The 19,128-nt window shown below is 47.0% G+C and overlaps 1 pseudogene; it reads right to left on the bottom strand.

The window, feature by feature from the left end:
• LOC123997056 overlaps positions 1–19,128 on the bottom strand; it is a 107,922-nt pseudogene that overhangs the window by 51,728 nt on the left and 37,066 nt on the right.

The following is a 19,128-nucleotide window of genomic DNA, read 5'->3' as shown; positions in this document are numbered from 1 at the left end:
GGGTATAATAACAGGGGTAAAGACATAGGGTATGGCAGGCAGACAGGGGTGTCTGACTCACCCAGGGGGTCAGCGGAGGAGGCAGCCTTGCTGAGCAGACGGAGGCAGGATGTACTGGGGCCGGCGGGGCCAGGGGTAAGGGCCTCACGGTGAGAGGGGGACGGGGTGCTCGACTTAGACAACGGCGACCCAGACTTCTCCATCTGCAGAGAGGTAAAGAGATACTGTCAAACGAAGCACCGCCATACAGATACTGTAAACAAGTGATAAGTAATTTTAATTGGTGGATTTTGGCCACCATGTTAATGCTTGACAATGAATGTATCATACCTGTGCTGGGTCCTTGGCCTTGCCTGGGTTGGGGCTGTGTGGTGGTTGGGGGGGAAGGGGCCTCCCCCGGGGCTCCTGGGGGACCCTGGTAACTCCTTCCTCAGGGTGGGGGCCCGGTCCAGACCGTTCCCGTGGGGGGAGTGATGGGGGCTGCCCACGGGGGATGTGGGCTCCTGGAGACACACAGAGAGATATGGGAGACCAGATCACCCCAAAAGCCATGCAAGAAGACAGTAGCCTTCACATTGGCTGTGAAAAAAACAAAAACCCGTAAATATGTAACATTATAGACATTATAGATTACTATAGTATCTGTAAGGGTTTAAGCACAAGTGTGCATGAGGCCTGTGTATGGTACTGTAAGTCAAACTCAGCCGACTGTCTACCTCCCTGCCACAGCCACCTAAATAAAACCATTCCCATCTGCTCCCAGTGTGCTGCAGTCAGCACTTCTACTGTGTCTGAGCAGAGCAGAACACACATCCATAGACTGTTCTGGTATAGTCACCAGAGACACTCCCTCTCACACACCCATTAAGCACATTTGTCAAATTCTCCAATTGTTCTGTATTCACAAATCACACAAGAGACTTTCCTGCTTTTGTGCATTGTGCTGCGCAGTATCAAACACAGAAGGCTTAGATAAAACATATTTTGGTACACTGCGTGAGGTATTTAAAGAATTTAAACATTCTGAGGGCATAAATGGCTTTGCATAAATAAAGGAAGCACACTGCTGCCATCTGATGAAAGGAGGGGTGTGTGTGTGTTTATGTGTGCATGAGGTGTGTGTGTGTATATGTGGTTGTGTGTGTTCAGCAGGGAGACTGTACTCAGTAGGAGAGGAGAGAAAAGCAGCAAGCTAGCTCCCAATAATGTGCTTATATAATAATATTCACTATTTTCAAAATCCCGACGCAAGTGTCTTATTCTCCTATACTTAACCAGCCACAGTGAAACAACAGGGTCTTCGAGAGAGGAGACTCAGCTTTCCATTTTGAACTATGTTCTATTGGCTAGGGAGGGTCTGGTCAATACGGACCGGTTTCAGCCAGTATAGCTACAGTAGTTATATATGACTCATTGTTTGTTTTTCCGCAGCAGTATCGGATGCTGATTTAAGGTCAGTTTAGCGTTCTCTCTCTGATGGTTGACTGGGGTCAGGGTAAGCTGATCCTAGATCTGTGCCGATGGTTGACAAACACACTTACCTCGTTAGAGACATCCACAACCAGGTTGTCCTCACTCTTGTCTCCATCACTGTCCTGTGAGACAGAGGAGAGAGGAGAATGTCAGAAACACAAACATTCTCTACCACATAAACATTGCCCACAGCTCACTCCCTCACTATGTCAGGCACACACAACCTCTCTCACTCTGTTTGGCCATATCACTGCTTTACTCCTCTCTCTCCCTCCCTCTTTATCTCTGGGACTACGGGTGACAGCGATGGCACTTAGTCACCATGGCAACAACTCTTTGATGTGATCATGGCCTGATATTCCTATTGACATCACGTGAAGTGACATCACCCCCTAATTGTATTGAGCCAGATCAGGGCCACGGTGGAGATGAGACCATTTCTGGACATATACAGTCCGGAGAAAAACAACCATTATGTAGTACAGAGAGGCTGATGATCAACAGAGCTCACAACACCTCCCTTTACGAGAGGCTACACTGATGTGATGTGTGAGGCAGTTCTCACACTGATGTGATGTGTGAGGCAGTTCTCACACTGATGTGATGTGTGAGGCAGTTCTCACACTGATGTGATGTGTGAGGCAGTTCTCACACTGATGTGATGTGTGAGGCAGTTCTCATACTGATGTGATGTGTGAGGCAGTTCTCACACTGATGTGATGTGTGAGGCAGTTCTCACACTGATGTGATGTGTGAGGCAGTTCTCACACTGATGTGATGTGTGAGGCAGTTCTCACACTGATGTGATGTGTGAGGCAGTTCTCACACTGATGTGATGTGTGAGGCAGTTCTCACACTGATGTGATGCGTAAGGCAGTTCCCATACTGATGTGATGTGTGAGGCAGTTCTCATAGCGATGTGATGTGTGAGGCAGTTCCCATACTGATGTGATGTGTGAGGCAGTTCCCATACTGATGTGATGTAGTTCTCATACTGATGTGATGTGTGAGGCAGTTCCCATACTGATGTGATGTGTGAGGCAGTTCCCATACTGATGTGATGTGTGAGGCAGTTCCCATACTGATGTGATGTGTGAGGCAGTTCCCATACTGATGTGATGTAGTTCTCACACTGATGTGATGTGTGAGGCAGTTCTCACACTGATGTGATGTGTGAGGCAGTTCTCACACTGATGTGATGTGTGAGGCAGTTCTCACACTGATGTGATGTGTGAGGCAGTTCTCACACTGATGTGATGCGTAAGGCAGTTCCCATACTGATGTGATGTGTGAGGCAGTTCCCATACTGATGTGATGTGTGAGGCAGTTCTCACACTGATGTGATGTGTGAGGCAGTTCTCACACTGATGTGATACGTAAGGCAGTTCCCATACTGATGTGATGTGTGAGGCAGTTCCCATACTGATGTGATGTGTGAGGCAGTTCTCATACTGATGTGATGTGTGAGGCAGTTCTCATACTGATGTGATGTGTGAGGCAGTTCTCATACTGATGTGATGTGTGAGGCAGTTCCCATACTGATGTGATGTGTGAGGCAGTTCCCATACTGATGTGATGTGTGAGGCAGTTCTCACACTGATGTGATGTGTGAGGCAGTTCTCACACTGATGTGATGTGTGAGGCAGTTCTCACACTGATGTGATGCGTAAGGCAGTTCTCACACTGATGTGATGCGTAAGGCAGTTCCCATACTGATGTGATGTGTGAGGCAGTTCCCATACTGATGTGATGTGTGAGGCAGTTCCCATACTGATGTGATGTGTGAGGCAGTTCCCATACTGATGTGTGAGGCAGTTCCCATACTGATGTGATGTGTGAGGCAGTTCTCATACTGATGTGACGTGTGAGGCAGTTCTCACACTGATGTGATGTGTGAGGCAGTTCTCATACCGATGTGATGTGTGAGGCAGTTCTCATACTGATGTGATGCGTAAGGCAGTTCTCATACTGATGTGATGTGTGAGGCAGTTCTCATACTGATGTGATGTGTGAGGCAGTTCTCATACTGATGTGATGTGTAAGGCAGTTCTCATACTGATGTGATGTGTGAGGCAGTTCTCATAGCGATGTGATGCGTGAGGCAGTTCTCATACTGATGTGACGTGTGAGGCAGTTCTCACACTGATGTGATGTGTGAGGCAGTTCTCATACCGATGTGATGTGTGAGGCAGTTCTCATACTGATGTGATGTGTGAGGCAGTTCTCACACTGATGTGATGTGTGAGGCAGTTATCATACTGATGTGATGTGTGAGGCAGTTCTCATACTGGTGTGATGTGTGTATTTATGTCAATCAGAACACTCATTCCACAGAGCGAGAGAGATCATGTTCACTAGGGTTATCTATTTTGGTGATCAATCACTTCCAAGTTAAACACATATTTGACTGTTAGAAGGAGTGTGACCCCTGGTTAACCTATGATGTCAGAGACACCGTTAATACTGCAGGTTTGATTGAATGGCGTACGTACGTAGTGAGGTGGGAGGGGCTCTTTGTCATCACAGCGCCTCCTCTTTGCATCCCCTCCCTGGGAGGAGGAGTACCCCCCCGACGGGCCCTGGCGCTCCTCCACCGGTTGGCTGTCTGTCGATGACACTGACTTACTCTGCACACACACACACACACACACACACACACACACACACACACACACACACACACACACACACACACACACACACACACACACACACACACACACACACACACACACACACACACACACACACACACACACACACACACACACACACACACACATAAAAGAGAGAGAAACACACAGCAGATAAGTCATACAGAAAATGCAACCAAACAACACATTTCTGAATGTGTTATTATGAATTAACTTTCTCCCTGACACTGACAACTTCATGTAAAATATGACTCTGATCATTGTACAAGAAGCCCATTTTCTGGCTATTTATACCAGAAAGAGCGTGGTGGGACTCCCCATAATAGAGGAATAAGACATCAAAGTGGAGTATTATTTCTGGGCTCTATGTGGCATAACTCTATTCTCTTTCATCGGTTGACTCCTACGGAAAGTTCAGCTCCTTAGAACTGTAGAGGACACAGGAAGGAAGCTGGTTGGACGGACATGACCAGAACACACAAAGAACCACAGTTTTCTCAACAAACTCCCCAGTCTTCTCCTCCAGCTCTCACCCCCCTCTCCTTCTTCCCCTCACTTTCTCTTTCTTCCTCACTATTTACAATTCAAAAATGTAATATTGGCACGACTTAACAAATACAAATTGATATGCATCTCTCCTACCTCCTTCCATCCATATTTTGAAGGACGTTAAAATCAAACCGGACCTCTTATCAGACCATTGGGTAAAGGGGTTAAGAAAATAAAGAAAAGGCTATTGCACACTTAAATCATTTAGACTTTTTAATAAAATAGACACAGTCAAATGTTCTCCTTTTTACTTGCTCCCCTCAGAGTACCCTCCCTATTTCCTTCTTTCTTTCTTCTCTCCTTCTATATCTCTCATTTCTTCTCTCAACTCCTCCCTCTTTTTGTTATTATCAGAGTGAGGACAGCTGTCTAATAGTCTGGTCTGTCAGTTCCCTCAGTTCCAACACACCAAGGTTATATCTAAACCACAGAGTAAGTAAGAGACAGCCCCATGACCATCCTACTGGACCCATATCACCATAATATTATTGTCTCCATAGAACTGACCAGTGTTCTATTGGACCTTAGTCAAGGAACAATATCACTGTTCTACTGTTGTACTCGCTTTAATAATTCTAGTACTATTTTTTAATTAATGGGAGCTCTCCAACAAAACATATGTTTTTTTAGAGTTCCTCTTTAAAGAGACTCTCTTTCCCCTTCACTTTACATCACAGTCACATAAACACACACTCACACACAAGCACGCACGTACTGTATACACACGAAATGCACACACAAGCGGATGAACAAGCACACACACACACACACACACACGTTGGGGTTACTTACCCTGCTGGGCGCACCTTCTGGGGAAGGAACAGAGAGGGGGGAGGGAATTGACGTCAGTATAGATAATAATAACAACAATCCCACAGCAAGCCAAGGTCAACCTGAAAAACGGCCTGTCCCACTGCAATAAAAACACAAGCTTTGTATTGTGCATGTCTCCAATCTGCAGTGCTGCCTTCTCCGTCTCCACTCCTCTGACACAATGCTCTCTGTCTTCCTCTGTTCACTCATTCATGTCTGCTCTGTCTCTTTCTCTTCTGCACCAGGGACCGAGAAGTTTAACATATAACCACGCTACGTCAATATACAGCCTTGCAGGCAAAGGAGTGCCATTTGTCACTTGTTTTATGTTTAATGAGTGCTTTTCTTAAAGATAGCCTAGTAGTTAGAGAAATGTTGCTTGATCGAATCCCAGAGCTGACAAGGTAAAAATCTGCCGTTCTGCCCCTGAAAAAGGCATTTCCCCGGTAGGCTGTCATTGTAAATAAGAATTTGTTCTTAACTGACTTGCGTAGTTAAATAAATGTTAAATAGAAAAATAAAAGAATACTCTGCCACCCTTTGAGTTCAATTAAAGTTCACCCAAGTGGTTATTTTGTATCAAAAGCTGACACATTTCAGTACTACAACTCTCCACCAGTGTCCTTCACGTGGAGAACAGTCAGTGAGTCGTACCTCTCAGGTGCTCAGGGTCCAGGTGGTTGCGTTCGTCCTTGGAGGCCAGGTGGGCTGAGACTCCCAGGGCTCCAGTGAGGGCCAGTAGGCCCGAGCCTCCCCCCAGAGAGAGCCCTGACGGGTGGGGAGTCAGTGGGATACCTGGAGTGTGGTGAGACAGGTGCTGGAGCTGCTGCTGCTGTACACCAGGGAGACAGGGCAGGGGGAGAAGGAAGAGGGGGAGAGAGAGAACAAGGAAAGATTAGAGGGAGAGAGAGACAGAAGACATGGAGAGAAAAATCGGTGAGAGTAGAGCAGAGGGAAAAAAAGAGGACAGCGGCGAGAGACAGATAGGGAGTAGGAGAAATAGAGAGAAACCAAAATATAAAAGAGTAGACAGAGGGAGAGAAGAAAATAGAGGGGGAAAAGATTGGGACGGAGGAAAAGGGAGAGGGGGGTACATACAGATAAAGGGAACCTGTTTTCCCCAGGTCTTATTACAGCTTGTTTTGGCGTGTGTGTGTGTGTGTGTGTGTGTGTGTGTGTGTGTGTGTGTGTGTGTGTGTGTGTGTGTGTGTGTGTGTGTGTGTGTGTGTGTGTGTGTGTGTGTGTGTGTGTGTGTGTGTGTGTGTGTGTGTGTGTGTGTGTGTGTGTGTGTGTGTGTGTGTGTGAAAGTAGAGGGGCTTTCCAGTGAGAGCTTGTCTGAGCTCTCATCACATTACAGCCTACTTACACCCCATTGTTCCTCCCAGGATGATAAACACTGCAGAGAGAGAGAGGTGTGCATGCCACTGCCTGTAGGCTGTGTGTGTATGTTAGTGTCGCTGTCGGGGGTGTAATGGTTGTCATGGTGAATCGAGGTGACTCACCCCGATAATGCCGTTGAGTTCGGCCATAGTGACCTGCTTGGCCCTCTCCACTGCTTGGACCACCTGCTGTTGGTGCTACACACACACGCACGCACACACGCACACACACACACATACACGTTACTTACCCCACCGTGTGCTGTTCCTAACATATACAGTATATTGTACCTGACACATGTTTGTGATGGAACCAAATGCACATATATCACACAACAAACACACACAGAGTGGCTCAATACACACTATCAAACATACTGTATGCACACACAGTACAAATATATGCACTGATTGAGCAACCACACACACACACACACACACACACACACACACACACACACACACACACACACACACACACACACAGACACACACACACACACACAACACACACACACACACACACACACACACACACACACACACACACAGAGAAAGTGTCACACATGCCCACACAAAAGTACGCAGCAGGACCACACTCAAACACCCCTAAACCCACACCTATTTACTCATTCAAGCACACACACAGTACGTAAACACACACACAAGTGAGAACACACACACTGTGTCAATATTGACCAAGGTAAAACCGCCACCAGTTCTGTGACCTTCCCTTCAGTGGACACACACTCATCACCGGACACACACACACACACACACACACACACACACACACACACACACACACACACACACACACACACACGCACTTACTTTACCTACATTTTTTTTTATCACCACATTCTTGTCACACACATGGTATAGGGTCAAACATATTAACCTCAGTCAAGAAACTGCTAAGAAACTGTTTTGGGTCATTATGTACTTATGTCTTGATGAACACAGAGCAATATGTACTTATGACCATGTGGTTTCCATTGTAAAGAGAACAGTATGAGCGTGTGTGTGTGTGTGTGTGTGTGTGTGTGTGTGTGTGTGTGTGTGTGTGTGTGTGTGTGTGTGTGTGTGTGTGTGTGTGTGTGTGTGTGTGTGTGTGTGTGTGTGTGTGTGTGTGTGTTACTTACCTCCTGAGAGAGGAAGGGGATGATCTGAGCACAGATGGCACTGAGACGCTTCACAATCTCCGCCTGCAACACACACACACACACTTCAGTCTTATCTTATGTATCATACAAGGTAATATAGTACATTATTCATTCCCTTGGGCCCTTATAGGGTAATATGTTTCAGGGAAGCAGCAGGAGCAACACAAACATACATCAATTAATGTACAGACTCTTCATCCATCCCTCTCACAGCTCGTATAATAATCAATAATGTCATTGAGGCAACTCAGGTTAGTAGGCATGTGATGGAGGTGGTTCAGTAATGAGTAACCCTTCCCGGGACCTGAAATCTTAGCACCTCAAGATCATGCCTTTAGCTCAGCGGGCTAACACAGTCATGTGGCATGCAGGTGCCCTGGGTTCAAACCCAGTCGACAACAAGTGCATGAGAGAGAGACAAACAGAAAGAGTAAGATGCCGCAAGAGAAAGAGAGAGATAGTAAGACAAAATGAGTGAGTGAGTGAGAGGGAGAGAGAGTCTTTAAAAGGCCAGCTGTGTTATTAGTCTCCAGTTTTCATATGTCCTTTCAACACCCTCCCTTTCTCATTTATCTCTCTCCTCCTCACTGCATTCAATGCCATTATTTCATCAATTATCTCTCACTTGCCAAAGGCCCATTGAAAATGCTATTTCTAAGTGAGGACATCGAATTGTGTCTTCTACACATGGAGCCTAACAAACACACAACACATAACATGTCAATATATAATGTACACAAATGAAAGAATACAAATGCATGTGTACACGCACACACACACACACACACACACACACACACACACACACACACACACACACACACACACACACACACACAGAGCCTCATTCTGTTGTCTTCCTCACTCAGGCGTTCTCTCGCTCTTTAACAGCCTTCCCACAGCCATTATTACTCTATTCATTCCCTCCCTCCCTCCCTCCCTCCCTTGATGGTTCTCTATGTATTTGTGTCCCTCCCTCCCTCCCTCCCTCGATGGTTCTCTATGTATTTGTGTCCCTCCCTCCCTCCCTCCCTCGATGGTTCTCTATGTATTTGTGTCCCTCCCTCCCTCCCTCCCTCCCTCCCCTCCCCTCACCTCACCTCCCTCCCTCGATGGTTCTCTATGTATTTGTGTCCCTCCCTCCCCTTCCTTCCTCCCTCCCTCCCTCCCTCCCTCCCTCCCTCCCTCCCTCCCCCTCCCTCCCTCCCTCCCTCCCTCCCTCCCTCCCTCCCTCCCTCGATGGTTCTCTATGTATTTGTGTCCCTCCCTCCCTCCCTCCCTCCCTCCCTCCCTCCCTCCCTCCCTCCCTCCCTCCCTCCCTCCCTCCCTCCCTCCCTCCCTCCCTCCCTCCCTCGATGGTTCTCTATGTATTTGTGTCCCTCCCTCCCCTCCCCTCCCTCCCTCCCTCCCTCGGTGGTTCTCTATGTATTTGTGTCCCTCCCTCCCCTCCCCTCCCCTCCCTCGATGGTTCTCTATGTATTTGTGTCCCTCCCTCCCCTCCCCTCCCTCCCTCGATGGTTCTCTATGTATTTGTGTCCCTTCCTCCCCTCCCTCCCTCCCTCCCTCGATGGTTCTCTATGTATTTGTGTCCCTCCCTCCCCTCCCCTCCCTCCCTCCCTCCCTCGATGGTTCTCTATGTATTTGTGTCCCTCCCTCCCCTCCCTCCCTCCCTCCCTCCCTCCCTCCCTCGATGGTTCTCTATGTATTTGTGTCCCTCCCTCCCCTCCCTCCCTCCCTCGATGGTTCTCTATGTATGTGTCCCTCCCTCCCTCCCTCCCTCCCCTCCCTCCCTCCCTCCCTCCCTCGATGGTTCTCTATGTATTTGTGTCCCTCCCTCCCCCCTCCCTCCCCCTCCCTCCCTCCCTCCCTCCCTCCCTCGATGGTTCTCTATGTATTTGTGTCCCTCCCTCCCCTCCCCTACCTCCCTCCCTCGATGGTTCTCTATGTATTTGTGTCCCTCCCTCCCTCCCCTCCCCTCCCTCCCTCCCTCCCTCCCTCCCTCGATGTTTCTCTATGTATTTGTGTCCCTCCATGGATCCACTCAAACACATGTTTCTGACACACAGAGGGAGACAAACGAGAGGAGAGGACAGTGACTGACAGGGTCTGATACACTCACACACCTGTCAGAAACAGCCAGCCCCATCTCAATGCAAGGCCAAATTCTACAACACAGCTCTCTAATAGATACAGCGCTCCATTCGAAGGGGAGCGAAAACCTAGTTAATGATATAATGTGGGCTTGTGTGCATGCTGACTGGTGTGTGTGTGTGTGTGTGTGTGTGTGTGTGTGTGTGTGTGTGTGTGTGTGTGTGTGTGTGTGTGTGTGTGTGTGTGTGTGTGTGTGTGTGTGTGTGTGTGTGTGTGTGTGTGAGAGAGAGGAAGTGAAAGAGACAAAACAGAGTGAGCGGGAGGAGAGAGAGACACATTCAGTATTGATAGATAACTAATGTTGTGTTGCTTAGTGAAGGCCTGTAAAAGGGGTATGGGGGAGTAGGGAGGGGGCAGGAACAGGGATTGTATACTCCTATTGGCCATGAGAGGGGGGGGGGGTATTCTTACTGGACTGTGTCTACAATATACTGTTATGACACTGTGTAACATTAATACATGTAGCTAGACCAAGAAACTACAATCATTGAGTTGTTGACTACAATGAGCTGTTCAGAGAGTAGACTGCAGCCGCTGGCCTCCCTCGACCAGGCAGCCAACCCAGGAATTCTGATTCCAGATCAGTGCAGATGACCTGCCTCTGCTCTCACTAACAACACAACCATGGCTACAACTGATCCTAGATCTGTCAGACCGGAGTCTTGGCAGCCTGCTTCAAACAGAGCTCCGCACTGCTTCCTCTCCCCCATCTCTTTCTCCCTCTCTCTTCCTCCAGCGTAGGCCAGGTGTCAGCAACAACAACATGGACTTGTTGGGGAGAGCTCTGCCAAAAGAGTGCATAAGGGAGTTTTGGCAGGGCTGTGGATGGAGGGATGGGTGGATGGATACAAAGGAGGAGGAGAGGGCTGGTCAATAAACACCTGAGGATAAATAGTCTGCCAACAGAACACTGCTGCCTCTTTGTTTGGCGGAAAGAGGGAGAGATGAGGGGGAGAGGAGAGGAGAGGAGAGGAGAGGAGAGGAGAGGAGAGGAGAGGAGAGGAGAGGAGAGGAGAGGAGAGGAGAGGAGAGGAGAGGGAATGTTAGTCTATATTAGGCTACAATTAGAACACAAACAAATCACCCTAAATTCCTCCAAAATGTGGGAGGAAGAGAAGATGGATGGATGAGAGGGAGGACAAGGACACAGTTCTCTGGAGGCTGTGGAGCACATCAGTCTGTCACTGCCTGAGGGACACACACACACACACACACACACACACACACACACACACACACACACACACACACACACACACACACACACACACACACACACACACACACAGTCTGCACAGCTTTACTCAGCGTGCTCCCCCATCATCAGATCATTTCAGGGTAATAATTAATACAGTGAGCTGAAACACAGGAGTCATTACTGATACTCTGAAACTAATGTGGATCATTGGTATGACATAGACAAGCTGCAGTAAGCTTTCCTGGAGCACTTACTTTATAACATGATGCAAAAGCTTTGCTAACACAGTTGAATGTGAATGGTGTGGGCTCGGCTAGGTTAGCATAGTGAGGATGGGGGGGGGGTTGCGATGGTGTATTTGGGAACTGCCAGCTGTGTCTTTCCCTGAGCCCCAGTGGGGCTGTGCTGGGTGAGAGTGTGTAGATATGGGTGTGTGTATGTGTGTGAGTGTTTCATTGTATGCGTGCGTGCCTGCCTGCATGTGTTCAGCAGTCCCCTTAGTCCCCCTCAGTCCTGTAGCAGCAGAAAGAGAGCAAGCAAGTGCCCCTGGCCAGACAGCCCTAGTCTATCCTTATCTCCCTCCCCCTGCTGCCTAATGGAACTGCTCTCCTCCCTCTGCAAACACTTCAAGGCAAATATTAGTAACCAGTGATGCACTAATCAGCCACTGATTGTGGTCAAAGCCACAGAGGTATTCAATAAAATAACTGATCTCTTCCTCCCTCGTCTATCACCCCTATTCTCTCTCTCACGCTCCTTTTCTCTCCCGCTCTATTCCCTCCCTCTCCTCTGTGCACTTAGACTCTGTTTCTCTTTTTTTCTCTCCCTCCCCTCTGCTCACTTGGTCTCTCTCTCTCTCTATTCATCCTGTTCACGAACCCTCCCTCTTTCTTTCTCTTCCTCTCTCTCTCTCTCTCTCTCTCTCTCTCTCTCTCTCTCTCTCTCTCTGGGCAGAGTGCCAGCCTCTCTTCCTGGCGCTAAGCCAGCACCCCCCCGCCCTCTGATTGATGGCCCCTCTATTTGGGAAGAGGAGGAAAAGAAACAGAGAGAGGGAATGAGGAAAGGAGAGCAGTAAAGCACACACACACGCACACGTAAACACACACACACAATGAAAGAAAAACAAACAAACAGAGCACACACACACACACACACAGACAGATATTGACACAAAAAATATTGAAATGCTCTCATAAAAGCAACAGAGCCCACCATGAGAGGGGCATGGAGCATTAAGACAGAAAGACAGACAGCCCCCGCCATACACACACGTTTATCCTGTACATACGACTAATACAACTTGAAACACACATACAAACACAAACCCTCTCTTACTAAACCAGATATAGAGGCTCTGTCAAATAAACAGGAAAGACATACAACACTCTCATTCATGCATGTGCACACACACACACACACACACACACACACACACACACACACACACACACACACACACACACACACACACACACACACACACACACACACACACACACACACCACACACACACGTACAAACCACACACACAAGAATACACACACATAAAATATACACACACAAAACACACATAGAGCGGCTCTTTAGCAGACAAAGAGAAGCCTTTACGGGACATCTGTGAAAACGCAGTCCTGCGGGCAAATTTCTGCCTGAGTTCCAGAGTTAGGGTTATTTTTAACAATATCTCTCGTAGGCTCCCCAGCAATATAATGCGCTTACCCATTACTCTGACATTCATATTCACACACTGCCAGCTTGCCAGCTTACCAGCTTGGGCTGACAGACTGCTACAGCTTTAAACTCCTGTCCACCACAAAGCAATTATACAGTACACAACTAGTCCCATACACTGGCCACACACATACACGATGGCAATACACATACACACTGGGGAAGCGCACATACACCTTGGTAGTACACATACACAACTCATTTTTATTTGTGTCTGAAAGGCACTGGAGCGTCCCGTTCACCGTTGGGGATCTACACAGACACACGCAAAGCAAACAGACACACCACGCAGGAGAACACAGACGTTAGATAATGCTTTCGGTCTCACACATATACATGAACAGGCATGTATGTGTGCCCACACACAACTATAGACACACACACACACACAAACACACACTCGTTCATACACAAACCCCAAGCAGGGCATCTGTAGCTACTCAGTGGACTTTTGATCGAGTGACAAACCCATTAGGCTAAAAGGCTAGCTCCCTGGGAATGAATCACTCTCTCTCTCTCGCTCTCTCATTCCAACATGATTACATCACTCTCTCTCTCTCTGCCTCATTATTCACAAATGAGCTCTGTTACACATGCATGCGCTCACACACTCCTACATCAAAGACACACACACAGAGCACATATGCTATAACATGTGCAAAGAGGGGTTGCACACATCAGTGATCACACACACATGCTGTGCACACACAGACACACACATGCTGTGCACACACAGACACACACACATGCTGTGCACACACAGACACACACACAAACACACCGAGGGACGTTTGACCCGTCCAAAGCCTCCTCCAGCTGACCCACATACACCCCTCATCCTAATGCATCTCTTTAAATAAACAGAGAAAAAAAGCACTGAACCCACTAAGATCAAGCCTGGATTAAAGGATGGAGGAGAGGAGGAGGTGATGGTGGTGAGAAAAAGGGGAGAGAGAGAGACCCAATCCTATTACAGGCAAATCAGTGTGTTGGAAATGAAGGCATTAAAGCAAAGCCCATCTTCATCTCTCTGCCACACAGCTCTGGTTTCAGGTTATAATGCCATCTCCATCTCTCTGCCACACAGCTCTGGTTTCAGGTTATAATGCCATCTTCATCTCTCTGCCACACAGCTCTGGTTTCAGGTTATAATGCCATCTTCATATCTCTGCCACACAGCTCTGGTTTCAGGTTATAATGCCATCTCCATCTCTCTGCCACACAGCTCTGGTTTCAGGTTATAATGCCATCTTCATCTCTCTGCCACACAGCTCTGGTTTCAGGTCATAATGCCATCATCTCTCTGCCACACAGCTCTGGTTTCAGGTCATAATGCCATCATCTCTCTGCCACACAGCTCTGGCTTCAGGTTATAATGCCAGCTAAGCACAACCAGCCGAGGCTACGTATTAATATGCATTATATGTACACATAGAAACATAGTCTGGGCAGACAGCTAGCGATAATTAGGCATGAGCGAGCAAACACACACACACACACATTTATTATGCAGACACTAGAGCACACACATTTTGTAAACCCTCTCACTCTCTCTCTTTATCTCACTCACACACACAAACACTCAGCTAAATGGCGTCCAATAGAATAATGTGTGTGTGTGTGTTCAGTCTGACCCAACTCTGACTGTTGTTCTGGTCTGGGTCTGGCACTGAGGGAACAAACAGATAAAGAATGAGCATATAATGAGAGGTTTGTCCTTCACTCTATGCCAGATTGCTGTGAACCTCTCAGAGGAACGTGTCTGTCTGTCCGTTTGCATATGCCTGTCCATTGCTTGTCTATTAAACCTTATCCTTGTATCCAGCATTTCCACACCTTGGGCAAATTCACAATTCCTCACACGCACACACTTCTGTAGGCCTAGCACTGAATATATAACTAGCCTTCTGTAGGGCATTATCACTTACTATATCCACTGAGCCTTCTAGACTTGACTGAATATATATACTGCCGTTCAAAAGTTTGGGGTCATTTAGAAATGTTCTTGTTTTTGAAAGAAAAGCTCATTTTTTGTCCATTAAAAATAACATAAAATGGATCAGAAATACAGTGTAGACATGGTTGATGTTGTAAATTACTATTGTAGCTCGAAACAGCTGGTTTTAAATGGAATATCTACATAGGCGTACAGAGGCCCATTTTCAGCAACCATCACTCCTGTGTTCCAATGGCACGTTGTTTTAGCTAATCCAAGTTTATCAGAAAACCCATTTGCAATTATGTTAGCACAGCTGAAAACTGTTGTCCTGATTAAAGAAGCAATAAAACTGGCCTTCTTAGGACTAGTTAAGTATCTGGAGCATCAGCATTTGTGGGTTCGATTACAGGCTCAAAATGGCCAGAAACAAAGACCTTTCTTCTGAAACTCAGTCTATTCTTCTTCTGAGAAATGAAGGCTATTCCATGCGAGAAATTGCCAAGAAACTAAAGATCTGGTACAACGCTGTGTACTACTCCCTTCACAGAACAGCAAAAACGGTCTCTAACCAGAATGAATATAAAGAGGAGCAAGAGGACAAGTACATTAGAGTGTCTAGTTTGAGAAACAGACGCCTCACAAGTCCTCGACTGGCAGCGTCATTAAATAGTACCCGCGAAACACCAGTCTCAACGTCAACCGTGAAGAGTTGGGATGCTGGCCTTCTAGGCAGAGTTGCAAAGAAAAGGCCATATCTCAGACTGGCCAATAAAAATAAAATATTAAGATGGGTAAAAAAAAACAGACACTGGACAGAGGAACTCTGCCTAGAAGGCCAGCATCCCGGAGTCGCCTCTTCACTGTTGACGTTGAGACTGGTGTTTTGCGAGTACTATCTAATGAAGCTGCCAGTTGAGGACTTGAGGTGTCTGTTTCTCAAACTAGACACCAAACTTTTGAACAGTAGTGTACAGTAGAACTATGAACAGAGTGCCTTGCAGGCCAATATCCTTGAATACAGTATATCACTAAATATAGTATGTAACTAGCCTTCTGCAGACCTATGTACAGAATTATGTTACGTTACAGCATTATTCTAAAATGTATTAAATTGTTGTTATTTTCTCATCAATCTACACACAATAGCCCATAAATATAAAGCAATAACAGGTTTTCTGTATTAAGGCCCTTTACTCAGTACCTTGTTGAAGCACCTTCGGCAGTGATTACAGCCTTGACTTTTCATGGGTATGATGCTACAAGCTTGGCACAACTTTATTTTGGGAATTTCTTCCATTCCTCCCTCTCAAGCTCTGTCAGGTTGGATGGGGAGCATCACTGCACAGCTATTTTCAGGTCTCTCCAGAGATGTTCGATCGGGTTCAAGTCCGGGCTCTGGCTGGGACATTCAGAGACTTGTCCAGTCTGAAGTCCCGAGGGCTCTGGAACAGGTTTTCATGAAGGATCTCTCGGGACATTGCTCCGTTCATCTTTCCCTTGATCCTGACTAGTCTCCCAGTCCCTGCCGCTGAAACACATCCCCACAGTATGATGCTGCCACCACCATGCTTCACTGTAAGGATGATGCGAAGTTCCCTCCAGAGTGATGCTTGGCATTCAGGCCAAAGACTTTCATCAGACCAGAGAATCTTGTGTTTCATAGTCTGAGAGTCCTTTAGGTGCCTTTTTGGCAAACTCCAAGTGGGCTGTCATGTGCCTTTTACTGAGGAGTGGCTTCCATTTGGCCACCCTGCCATAAAGGCCTGATTTGGTGAGGTGCTGCAGAGATGGTTGTCCTTTTGGAATGGTCTCCCATCTCCCCAGAGGAACCCAGAGGAACTCTGTCAGAGTGACCATAGGGTGCTTGGTCACCTCCCTGACCAAGGCCCTTCTCCCCTGATTGCTCAGTTTGGCTGGGCGACCAGCTCTAGGAAGAGTCTTGGTGGTTCCAAACTTCTTGCACTGTGTTCTGGGGACCGTCAATGCTGCAGAAATGTTTTGGTACCCTTCCCCATTGTGCCTCGACACAATCCTATCTCTGAGCTCTACTGACAATTCCTTGCAATTCCTTGAATCTCATGGCTTGGTTTTTGCTCTGACATTCACTGTCAACTGTGGGACCTTACAGACAGCTGTGTGCCTTTCCAAATCATGACCAATCAATTGAATTTACCACAGGTGGAATCCAATCAAGTTGTAGAAACATCTCAAGGAGGATCAATGGAAACAGAATGCAGCTGAGCTCAATTACGAGTCTCATAGCATAGGGTCTGAATACTTATGTAAGAGAAACTCTGGAGATCTGTCAGAGTGATCATCAGGTACTTGGTCACTTCCCTGACCAAGACCCTTCTCCCCCGATTGCTCAGTTTGGCCGGGCGGCCAGATCTAGGAAGAGTCTTGGTGGTTCCATACTTCTTCCATCTAAGAATGATGGAGGCTACTGCGTTCTTGGGGACCTTATATAGACAAGTGTGTGCCTTTCCAAATCATGTCCAATCAATTGAATTTACCACAGATGGACTCAAATCAAGTTGTAAAAACATCTCAAAGATGATCAATGGAAACAGGATCCACCTGAGCTCAATTTCGAGTCTCATAGCATAGGGTCTGAATACTTATGTAAATAATGTTTTTCTGTTATTTATTTTTTATACATTTGCAAAAATGTTTGCTTTGTCATTATGGGGTATAGTGTATGTTGACGAGGAAAAACATTTATTTAATCTGTTTTCGGAGAAGGTTGTAACGTAACAACATTTGGGAAAAGGGAAGAGGTCTGAATACTTTCCAAATGTGCTGTATTTCACTGCATATTCAACCCCTGTACTGAGGCTTCGTTTGGACGCAGATCCGTGAGACTTCTGAGAATGTATAGCATGGAATATATAACTAGCAGCCTGCAGACCTAAAATATCACGTGTTGATATGACTTCATTTCTGCCAACATATACTGTATATCACTGAATAAGTAAACCCAGTCTACTAGTCCTTCAATGGTCCTACATACAGTATCAGTGGTGCTCCCCTGTCTATCACCCAGTGAGGCAGAGAAGTGTATGCTGTGCTCCGTTAGCTGTTCTCTGATCTAAAGCTACCATAATGCCATAGCTGATCACTGATCACCATCTCCACGGCAGGAAGGGAGGGGAAAACAGAACACACACACAGATCAGTTAGTATCATATCAGTTAGTATCAGATCAGTTAGTATCAGATCATTTAGTATCAGATCAGTTAGTATCAGATCATTTAGTATCAGATCAGTTAGTATCAGATCAATCAGTATCAGATCAGATAGTATCAGATCAATTAGTATCAGTAGCCCTGTTGGCAGCCGGCCCATTCCCTCCAAATCCTCTCCTATACACATCCCTTCCCGATCAGTAGAAGCTAAAGGGACTCTGACTCTTGTAGACAGCGAGTGACCGCGATGTCTCAATTAATGGCAGCAGCACATGAGATGGCCCTGTGCGTGAAAATGAGGAGAGTAATGGCACACGACTAGGGCTGGGGAGAGAGGAACTAAGAGCAGATACTGCTAAACGTATTCATGATTCATTATTCCTCGCCAGAGCTCAAAGCTTCCCTTGTCGTTTCTCGGTGCACTCTCGCTCTTTTTTTCCCCTTCTTTCACCCTCTCTTTCTCTGGCTCTCACTCATCCTTCCTCTCTATCTCTTTTCTCTCTCATATCACACTCTCTCTATTTAACTCCCCCTCTCTTTTTTGCTCAACACCTCTCTCTCCCCCTCTCTTTTCACTGTCTCAGCTTTCCTTTCCCTTCTCCTGTGCCCCACCCCCTCGCTCTCCTCAGCTGCTCTCTCTTCCTCTCTCTCATTCCCTCCTTCCCTTCCTCCCTCCCTCTCCATCCCTCCCCTCTCCCTTTCTGGAGTAGTACAGGCAGATCTCTGTTCATGTCTCCTCTAAGGTGACAGTAGAGCTTACAGTGGAGCTCCGACTGCCTGGCTACTGGCTAACGGCCCCCTTTCACTACACACTCTGTGGTTCTGGATCTGTTAGCTTTGGATCTGTTAGCCTTGGGTCTACCGGGTTCTGTTAGACCTGGGTCTATCT

Source organism: Oncorhynchus gorbuscha, linkage group LG15 (genome assembly GCF_021184085.1).
Source record: "Oncorhynchus gorbuscha isolate QuinsamMale2020 ecotype Even-year linkage group LG15, OgorEven_v1.0, whole genome shotgun sequence".
Lineage (NCBI taxonomy): Eukaryota > Metazoa > Chordata > Actinopteri > Salmoniformes > Salmonidae > Oncorhynchus > Oncorhynchus gorbuscha.
Note: the sequence above shows the minus strand (reverse complement) of the source record. Positions and strands in the feature narration are given on the sequence as shown.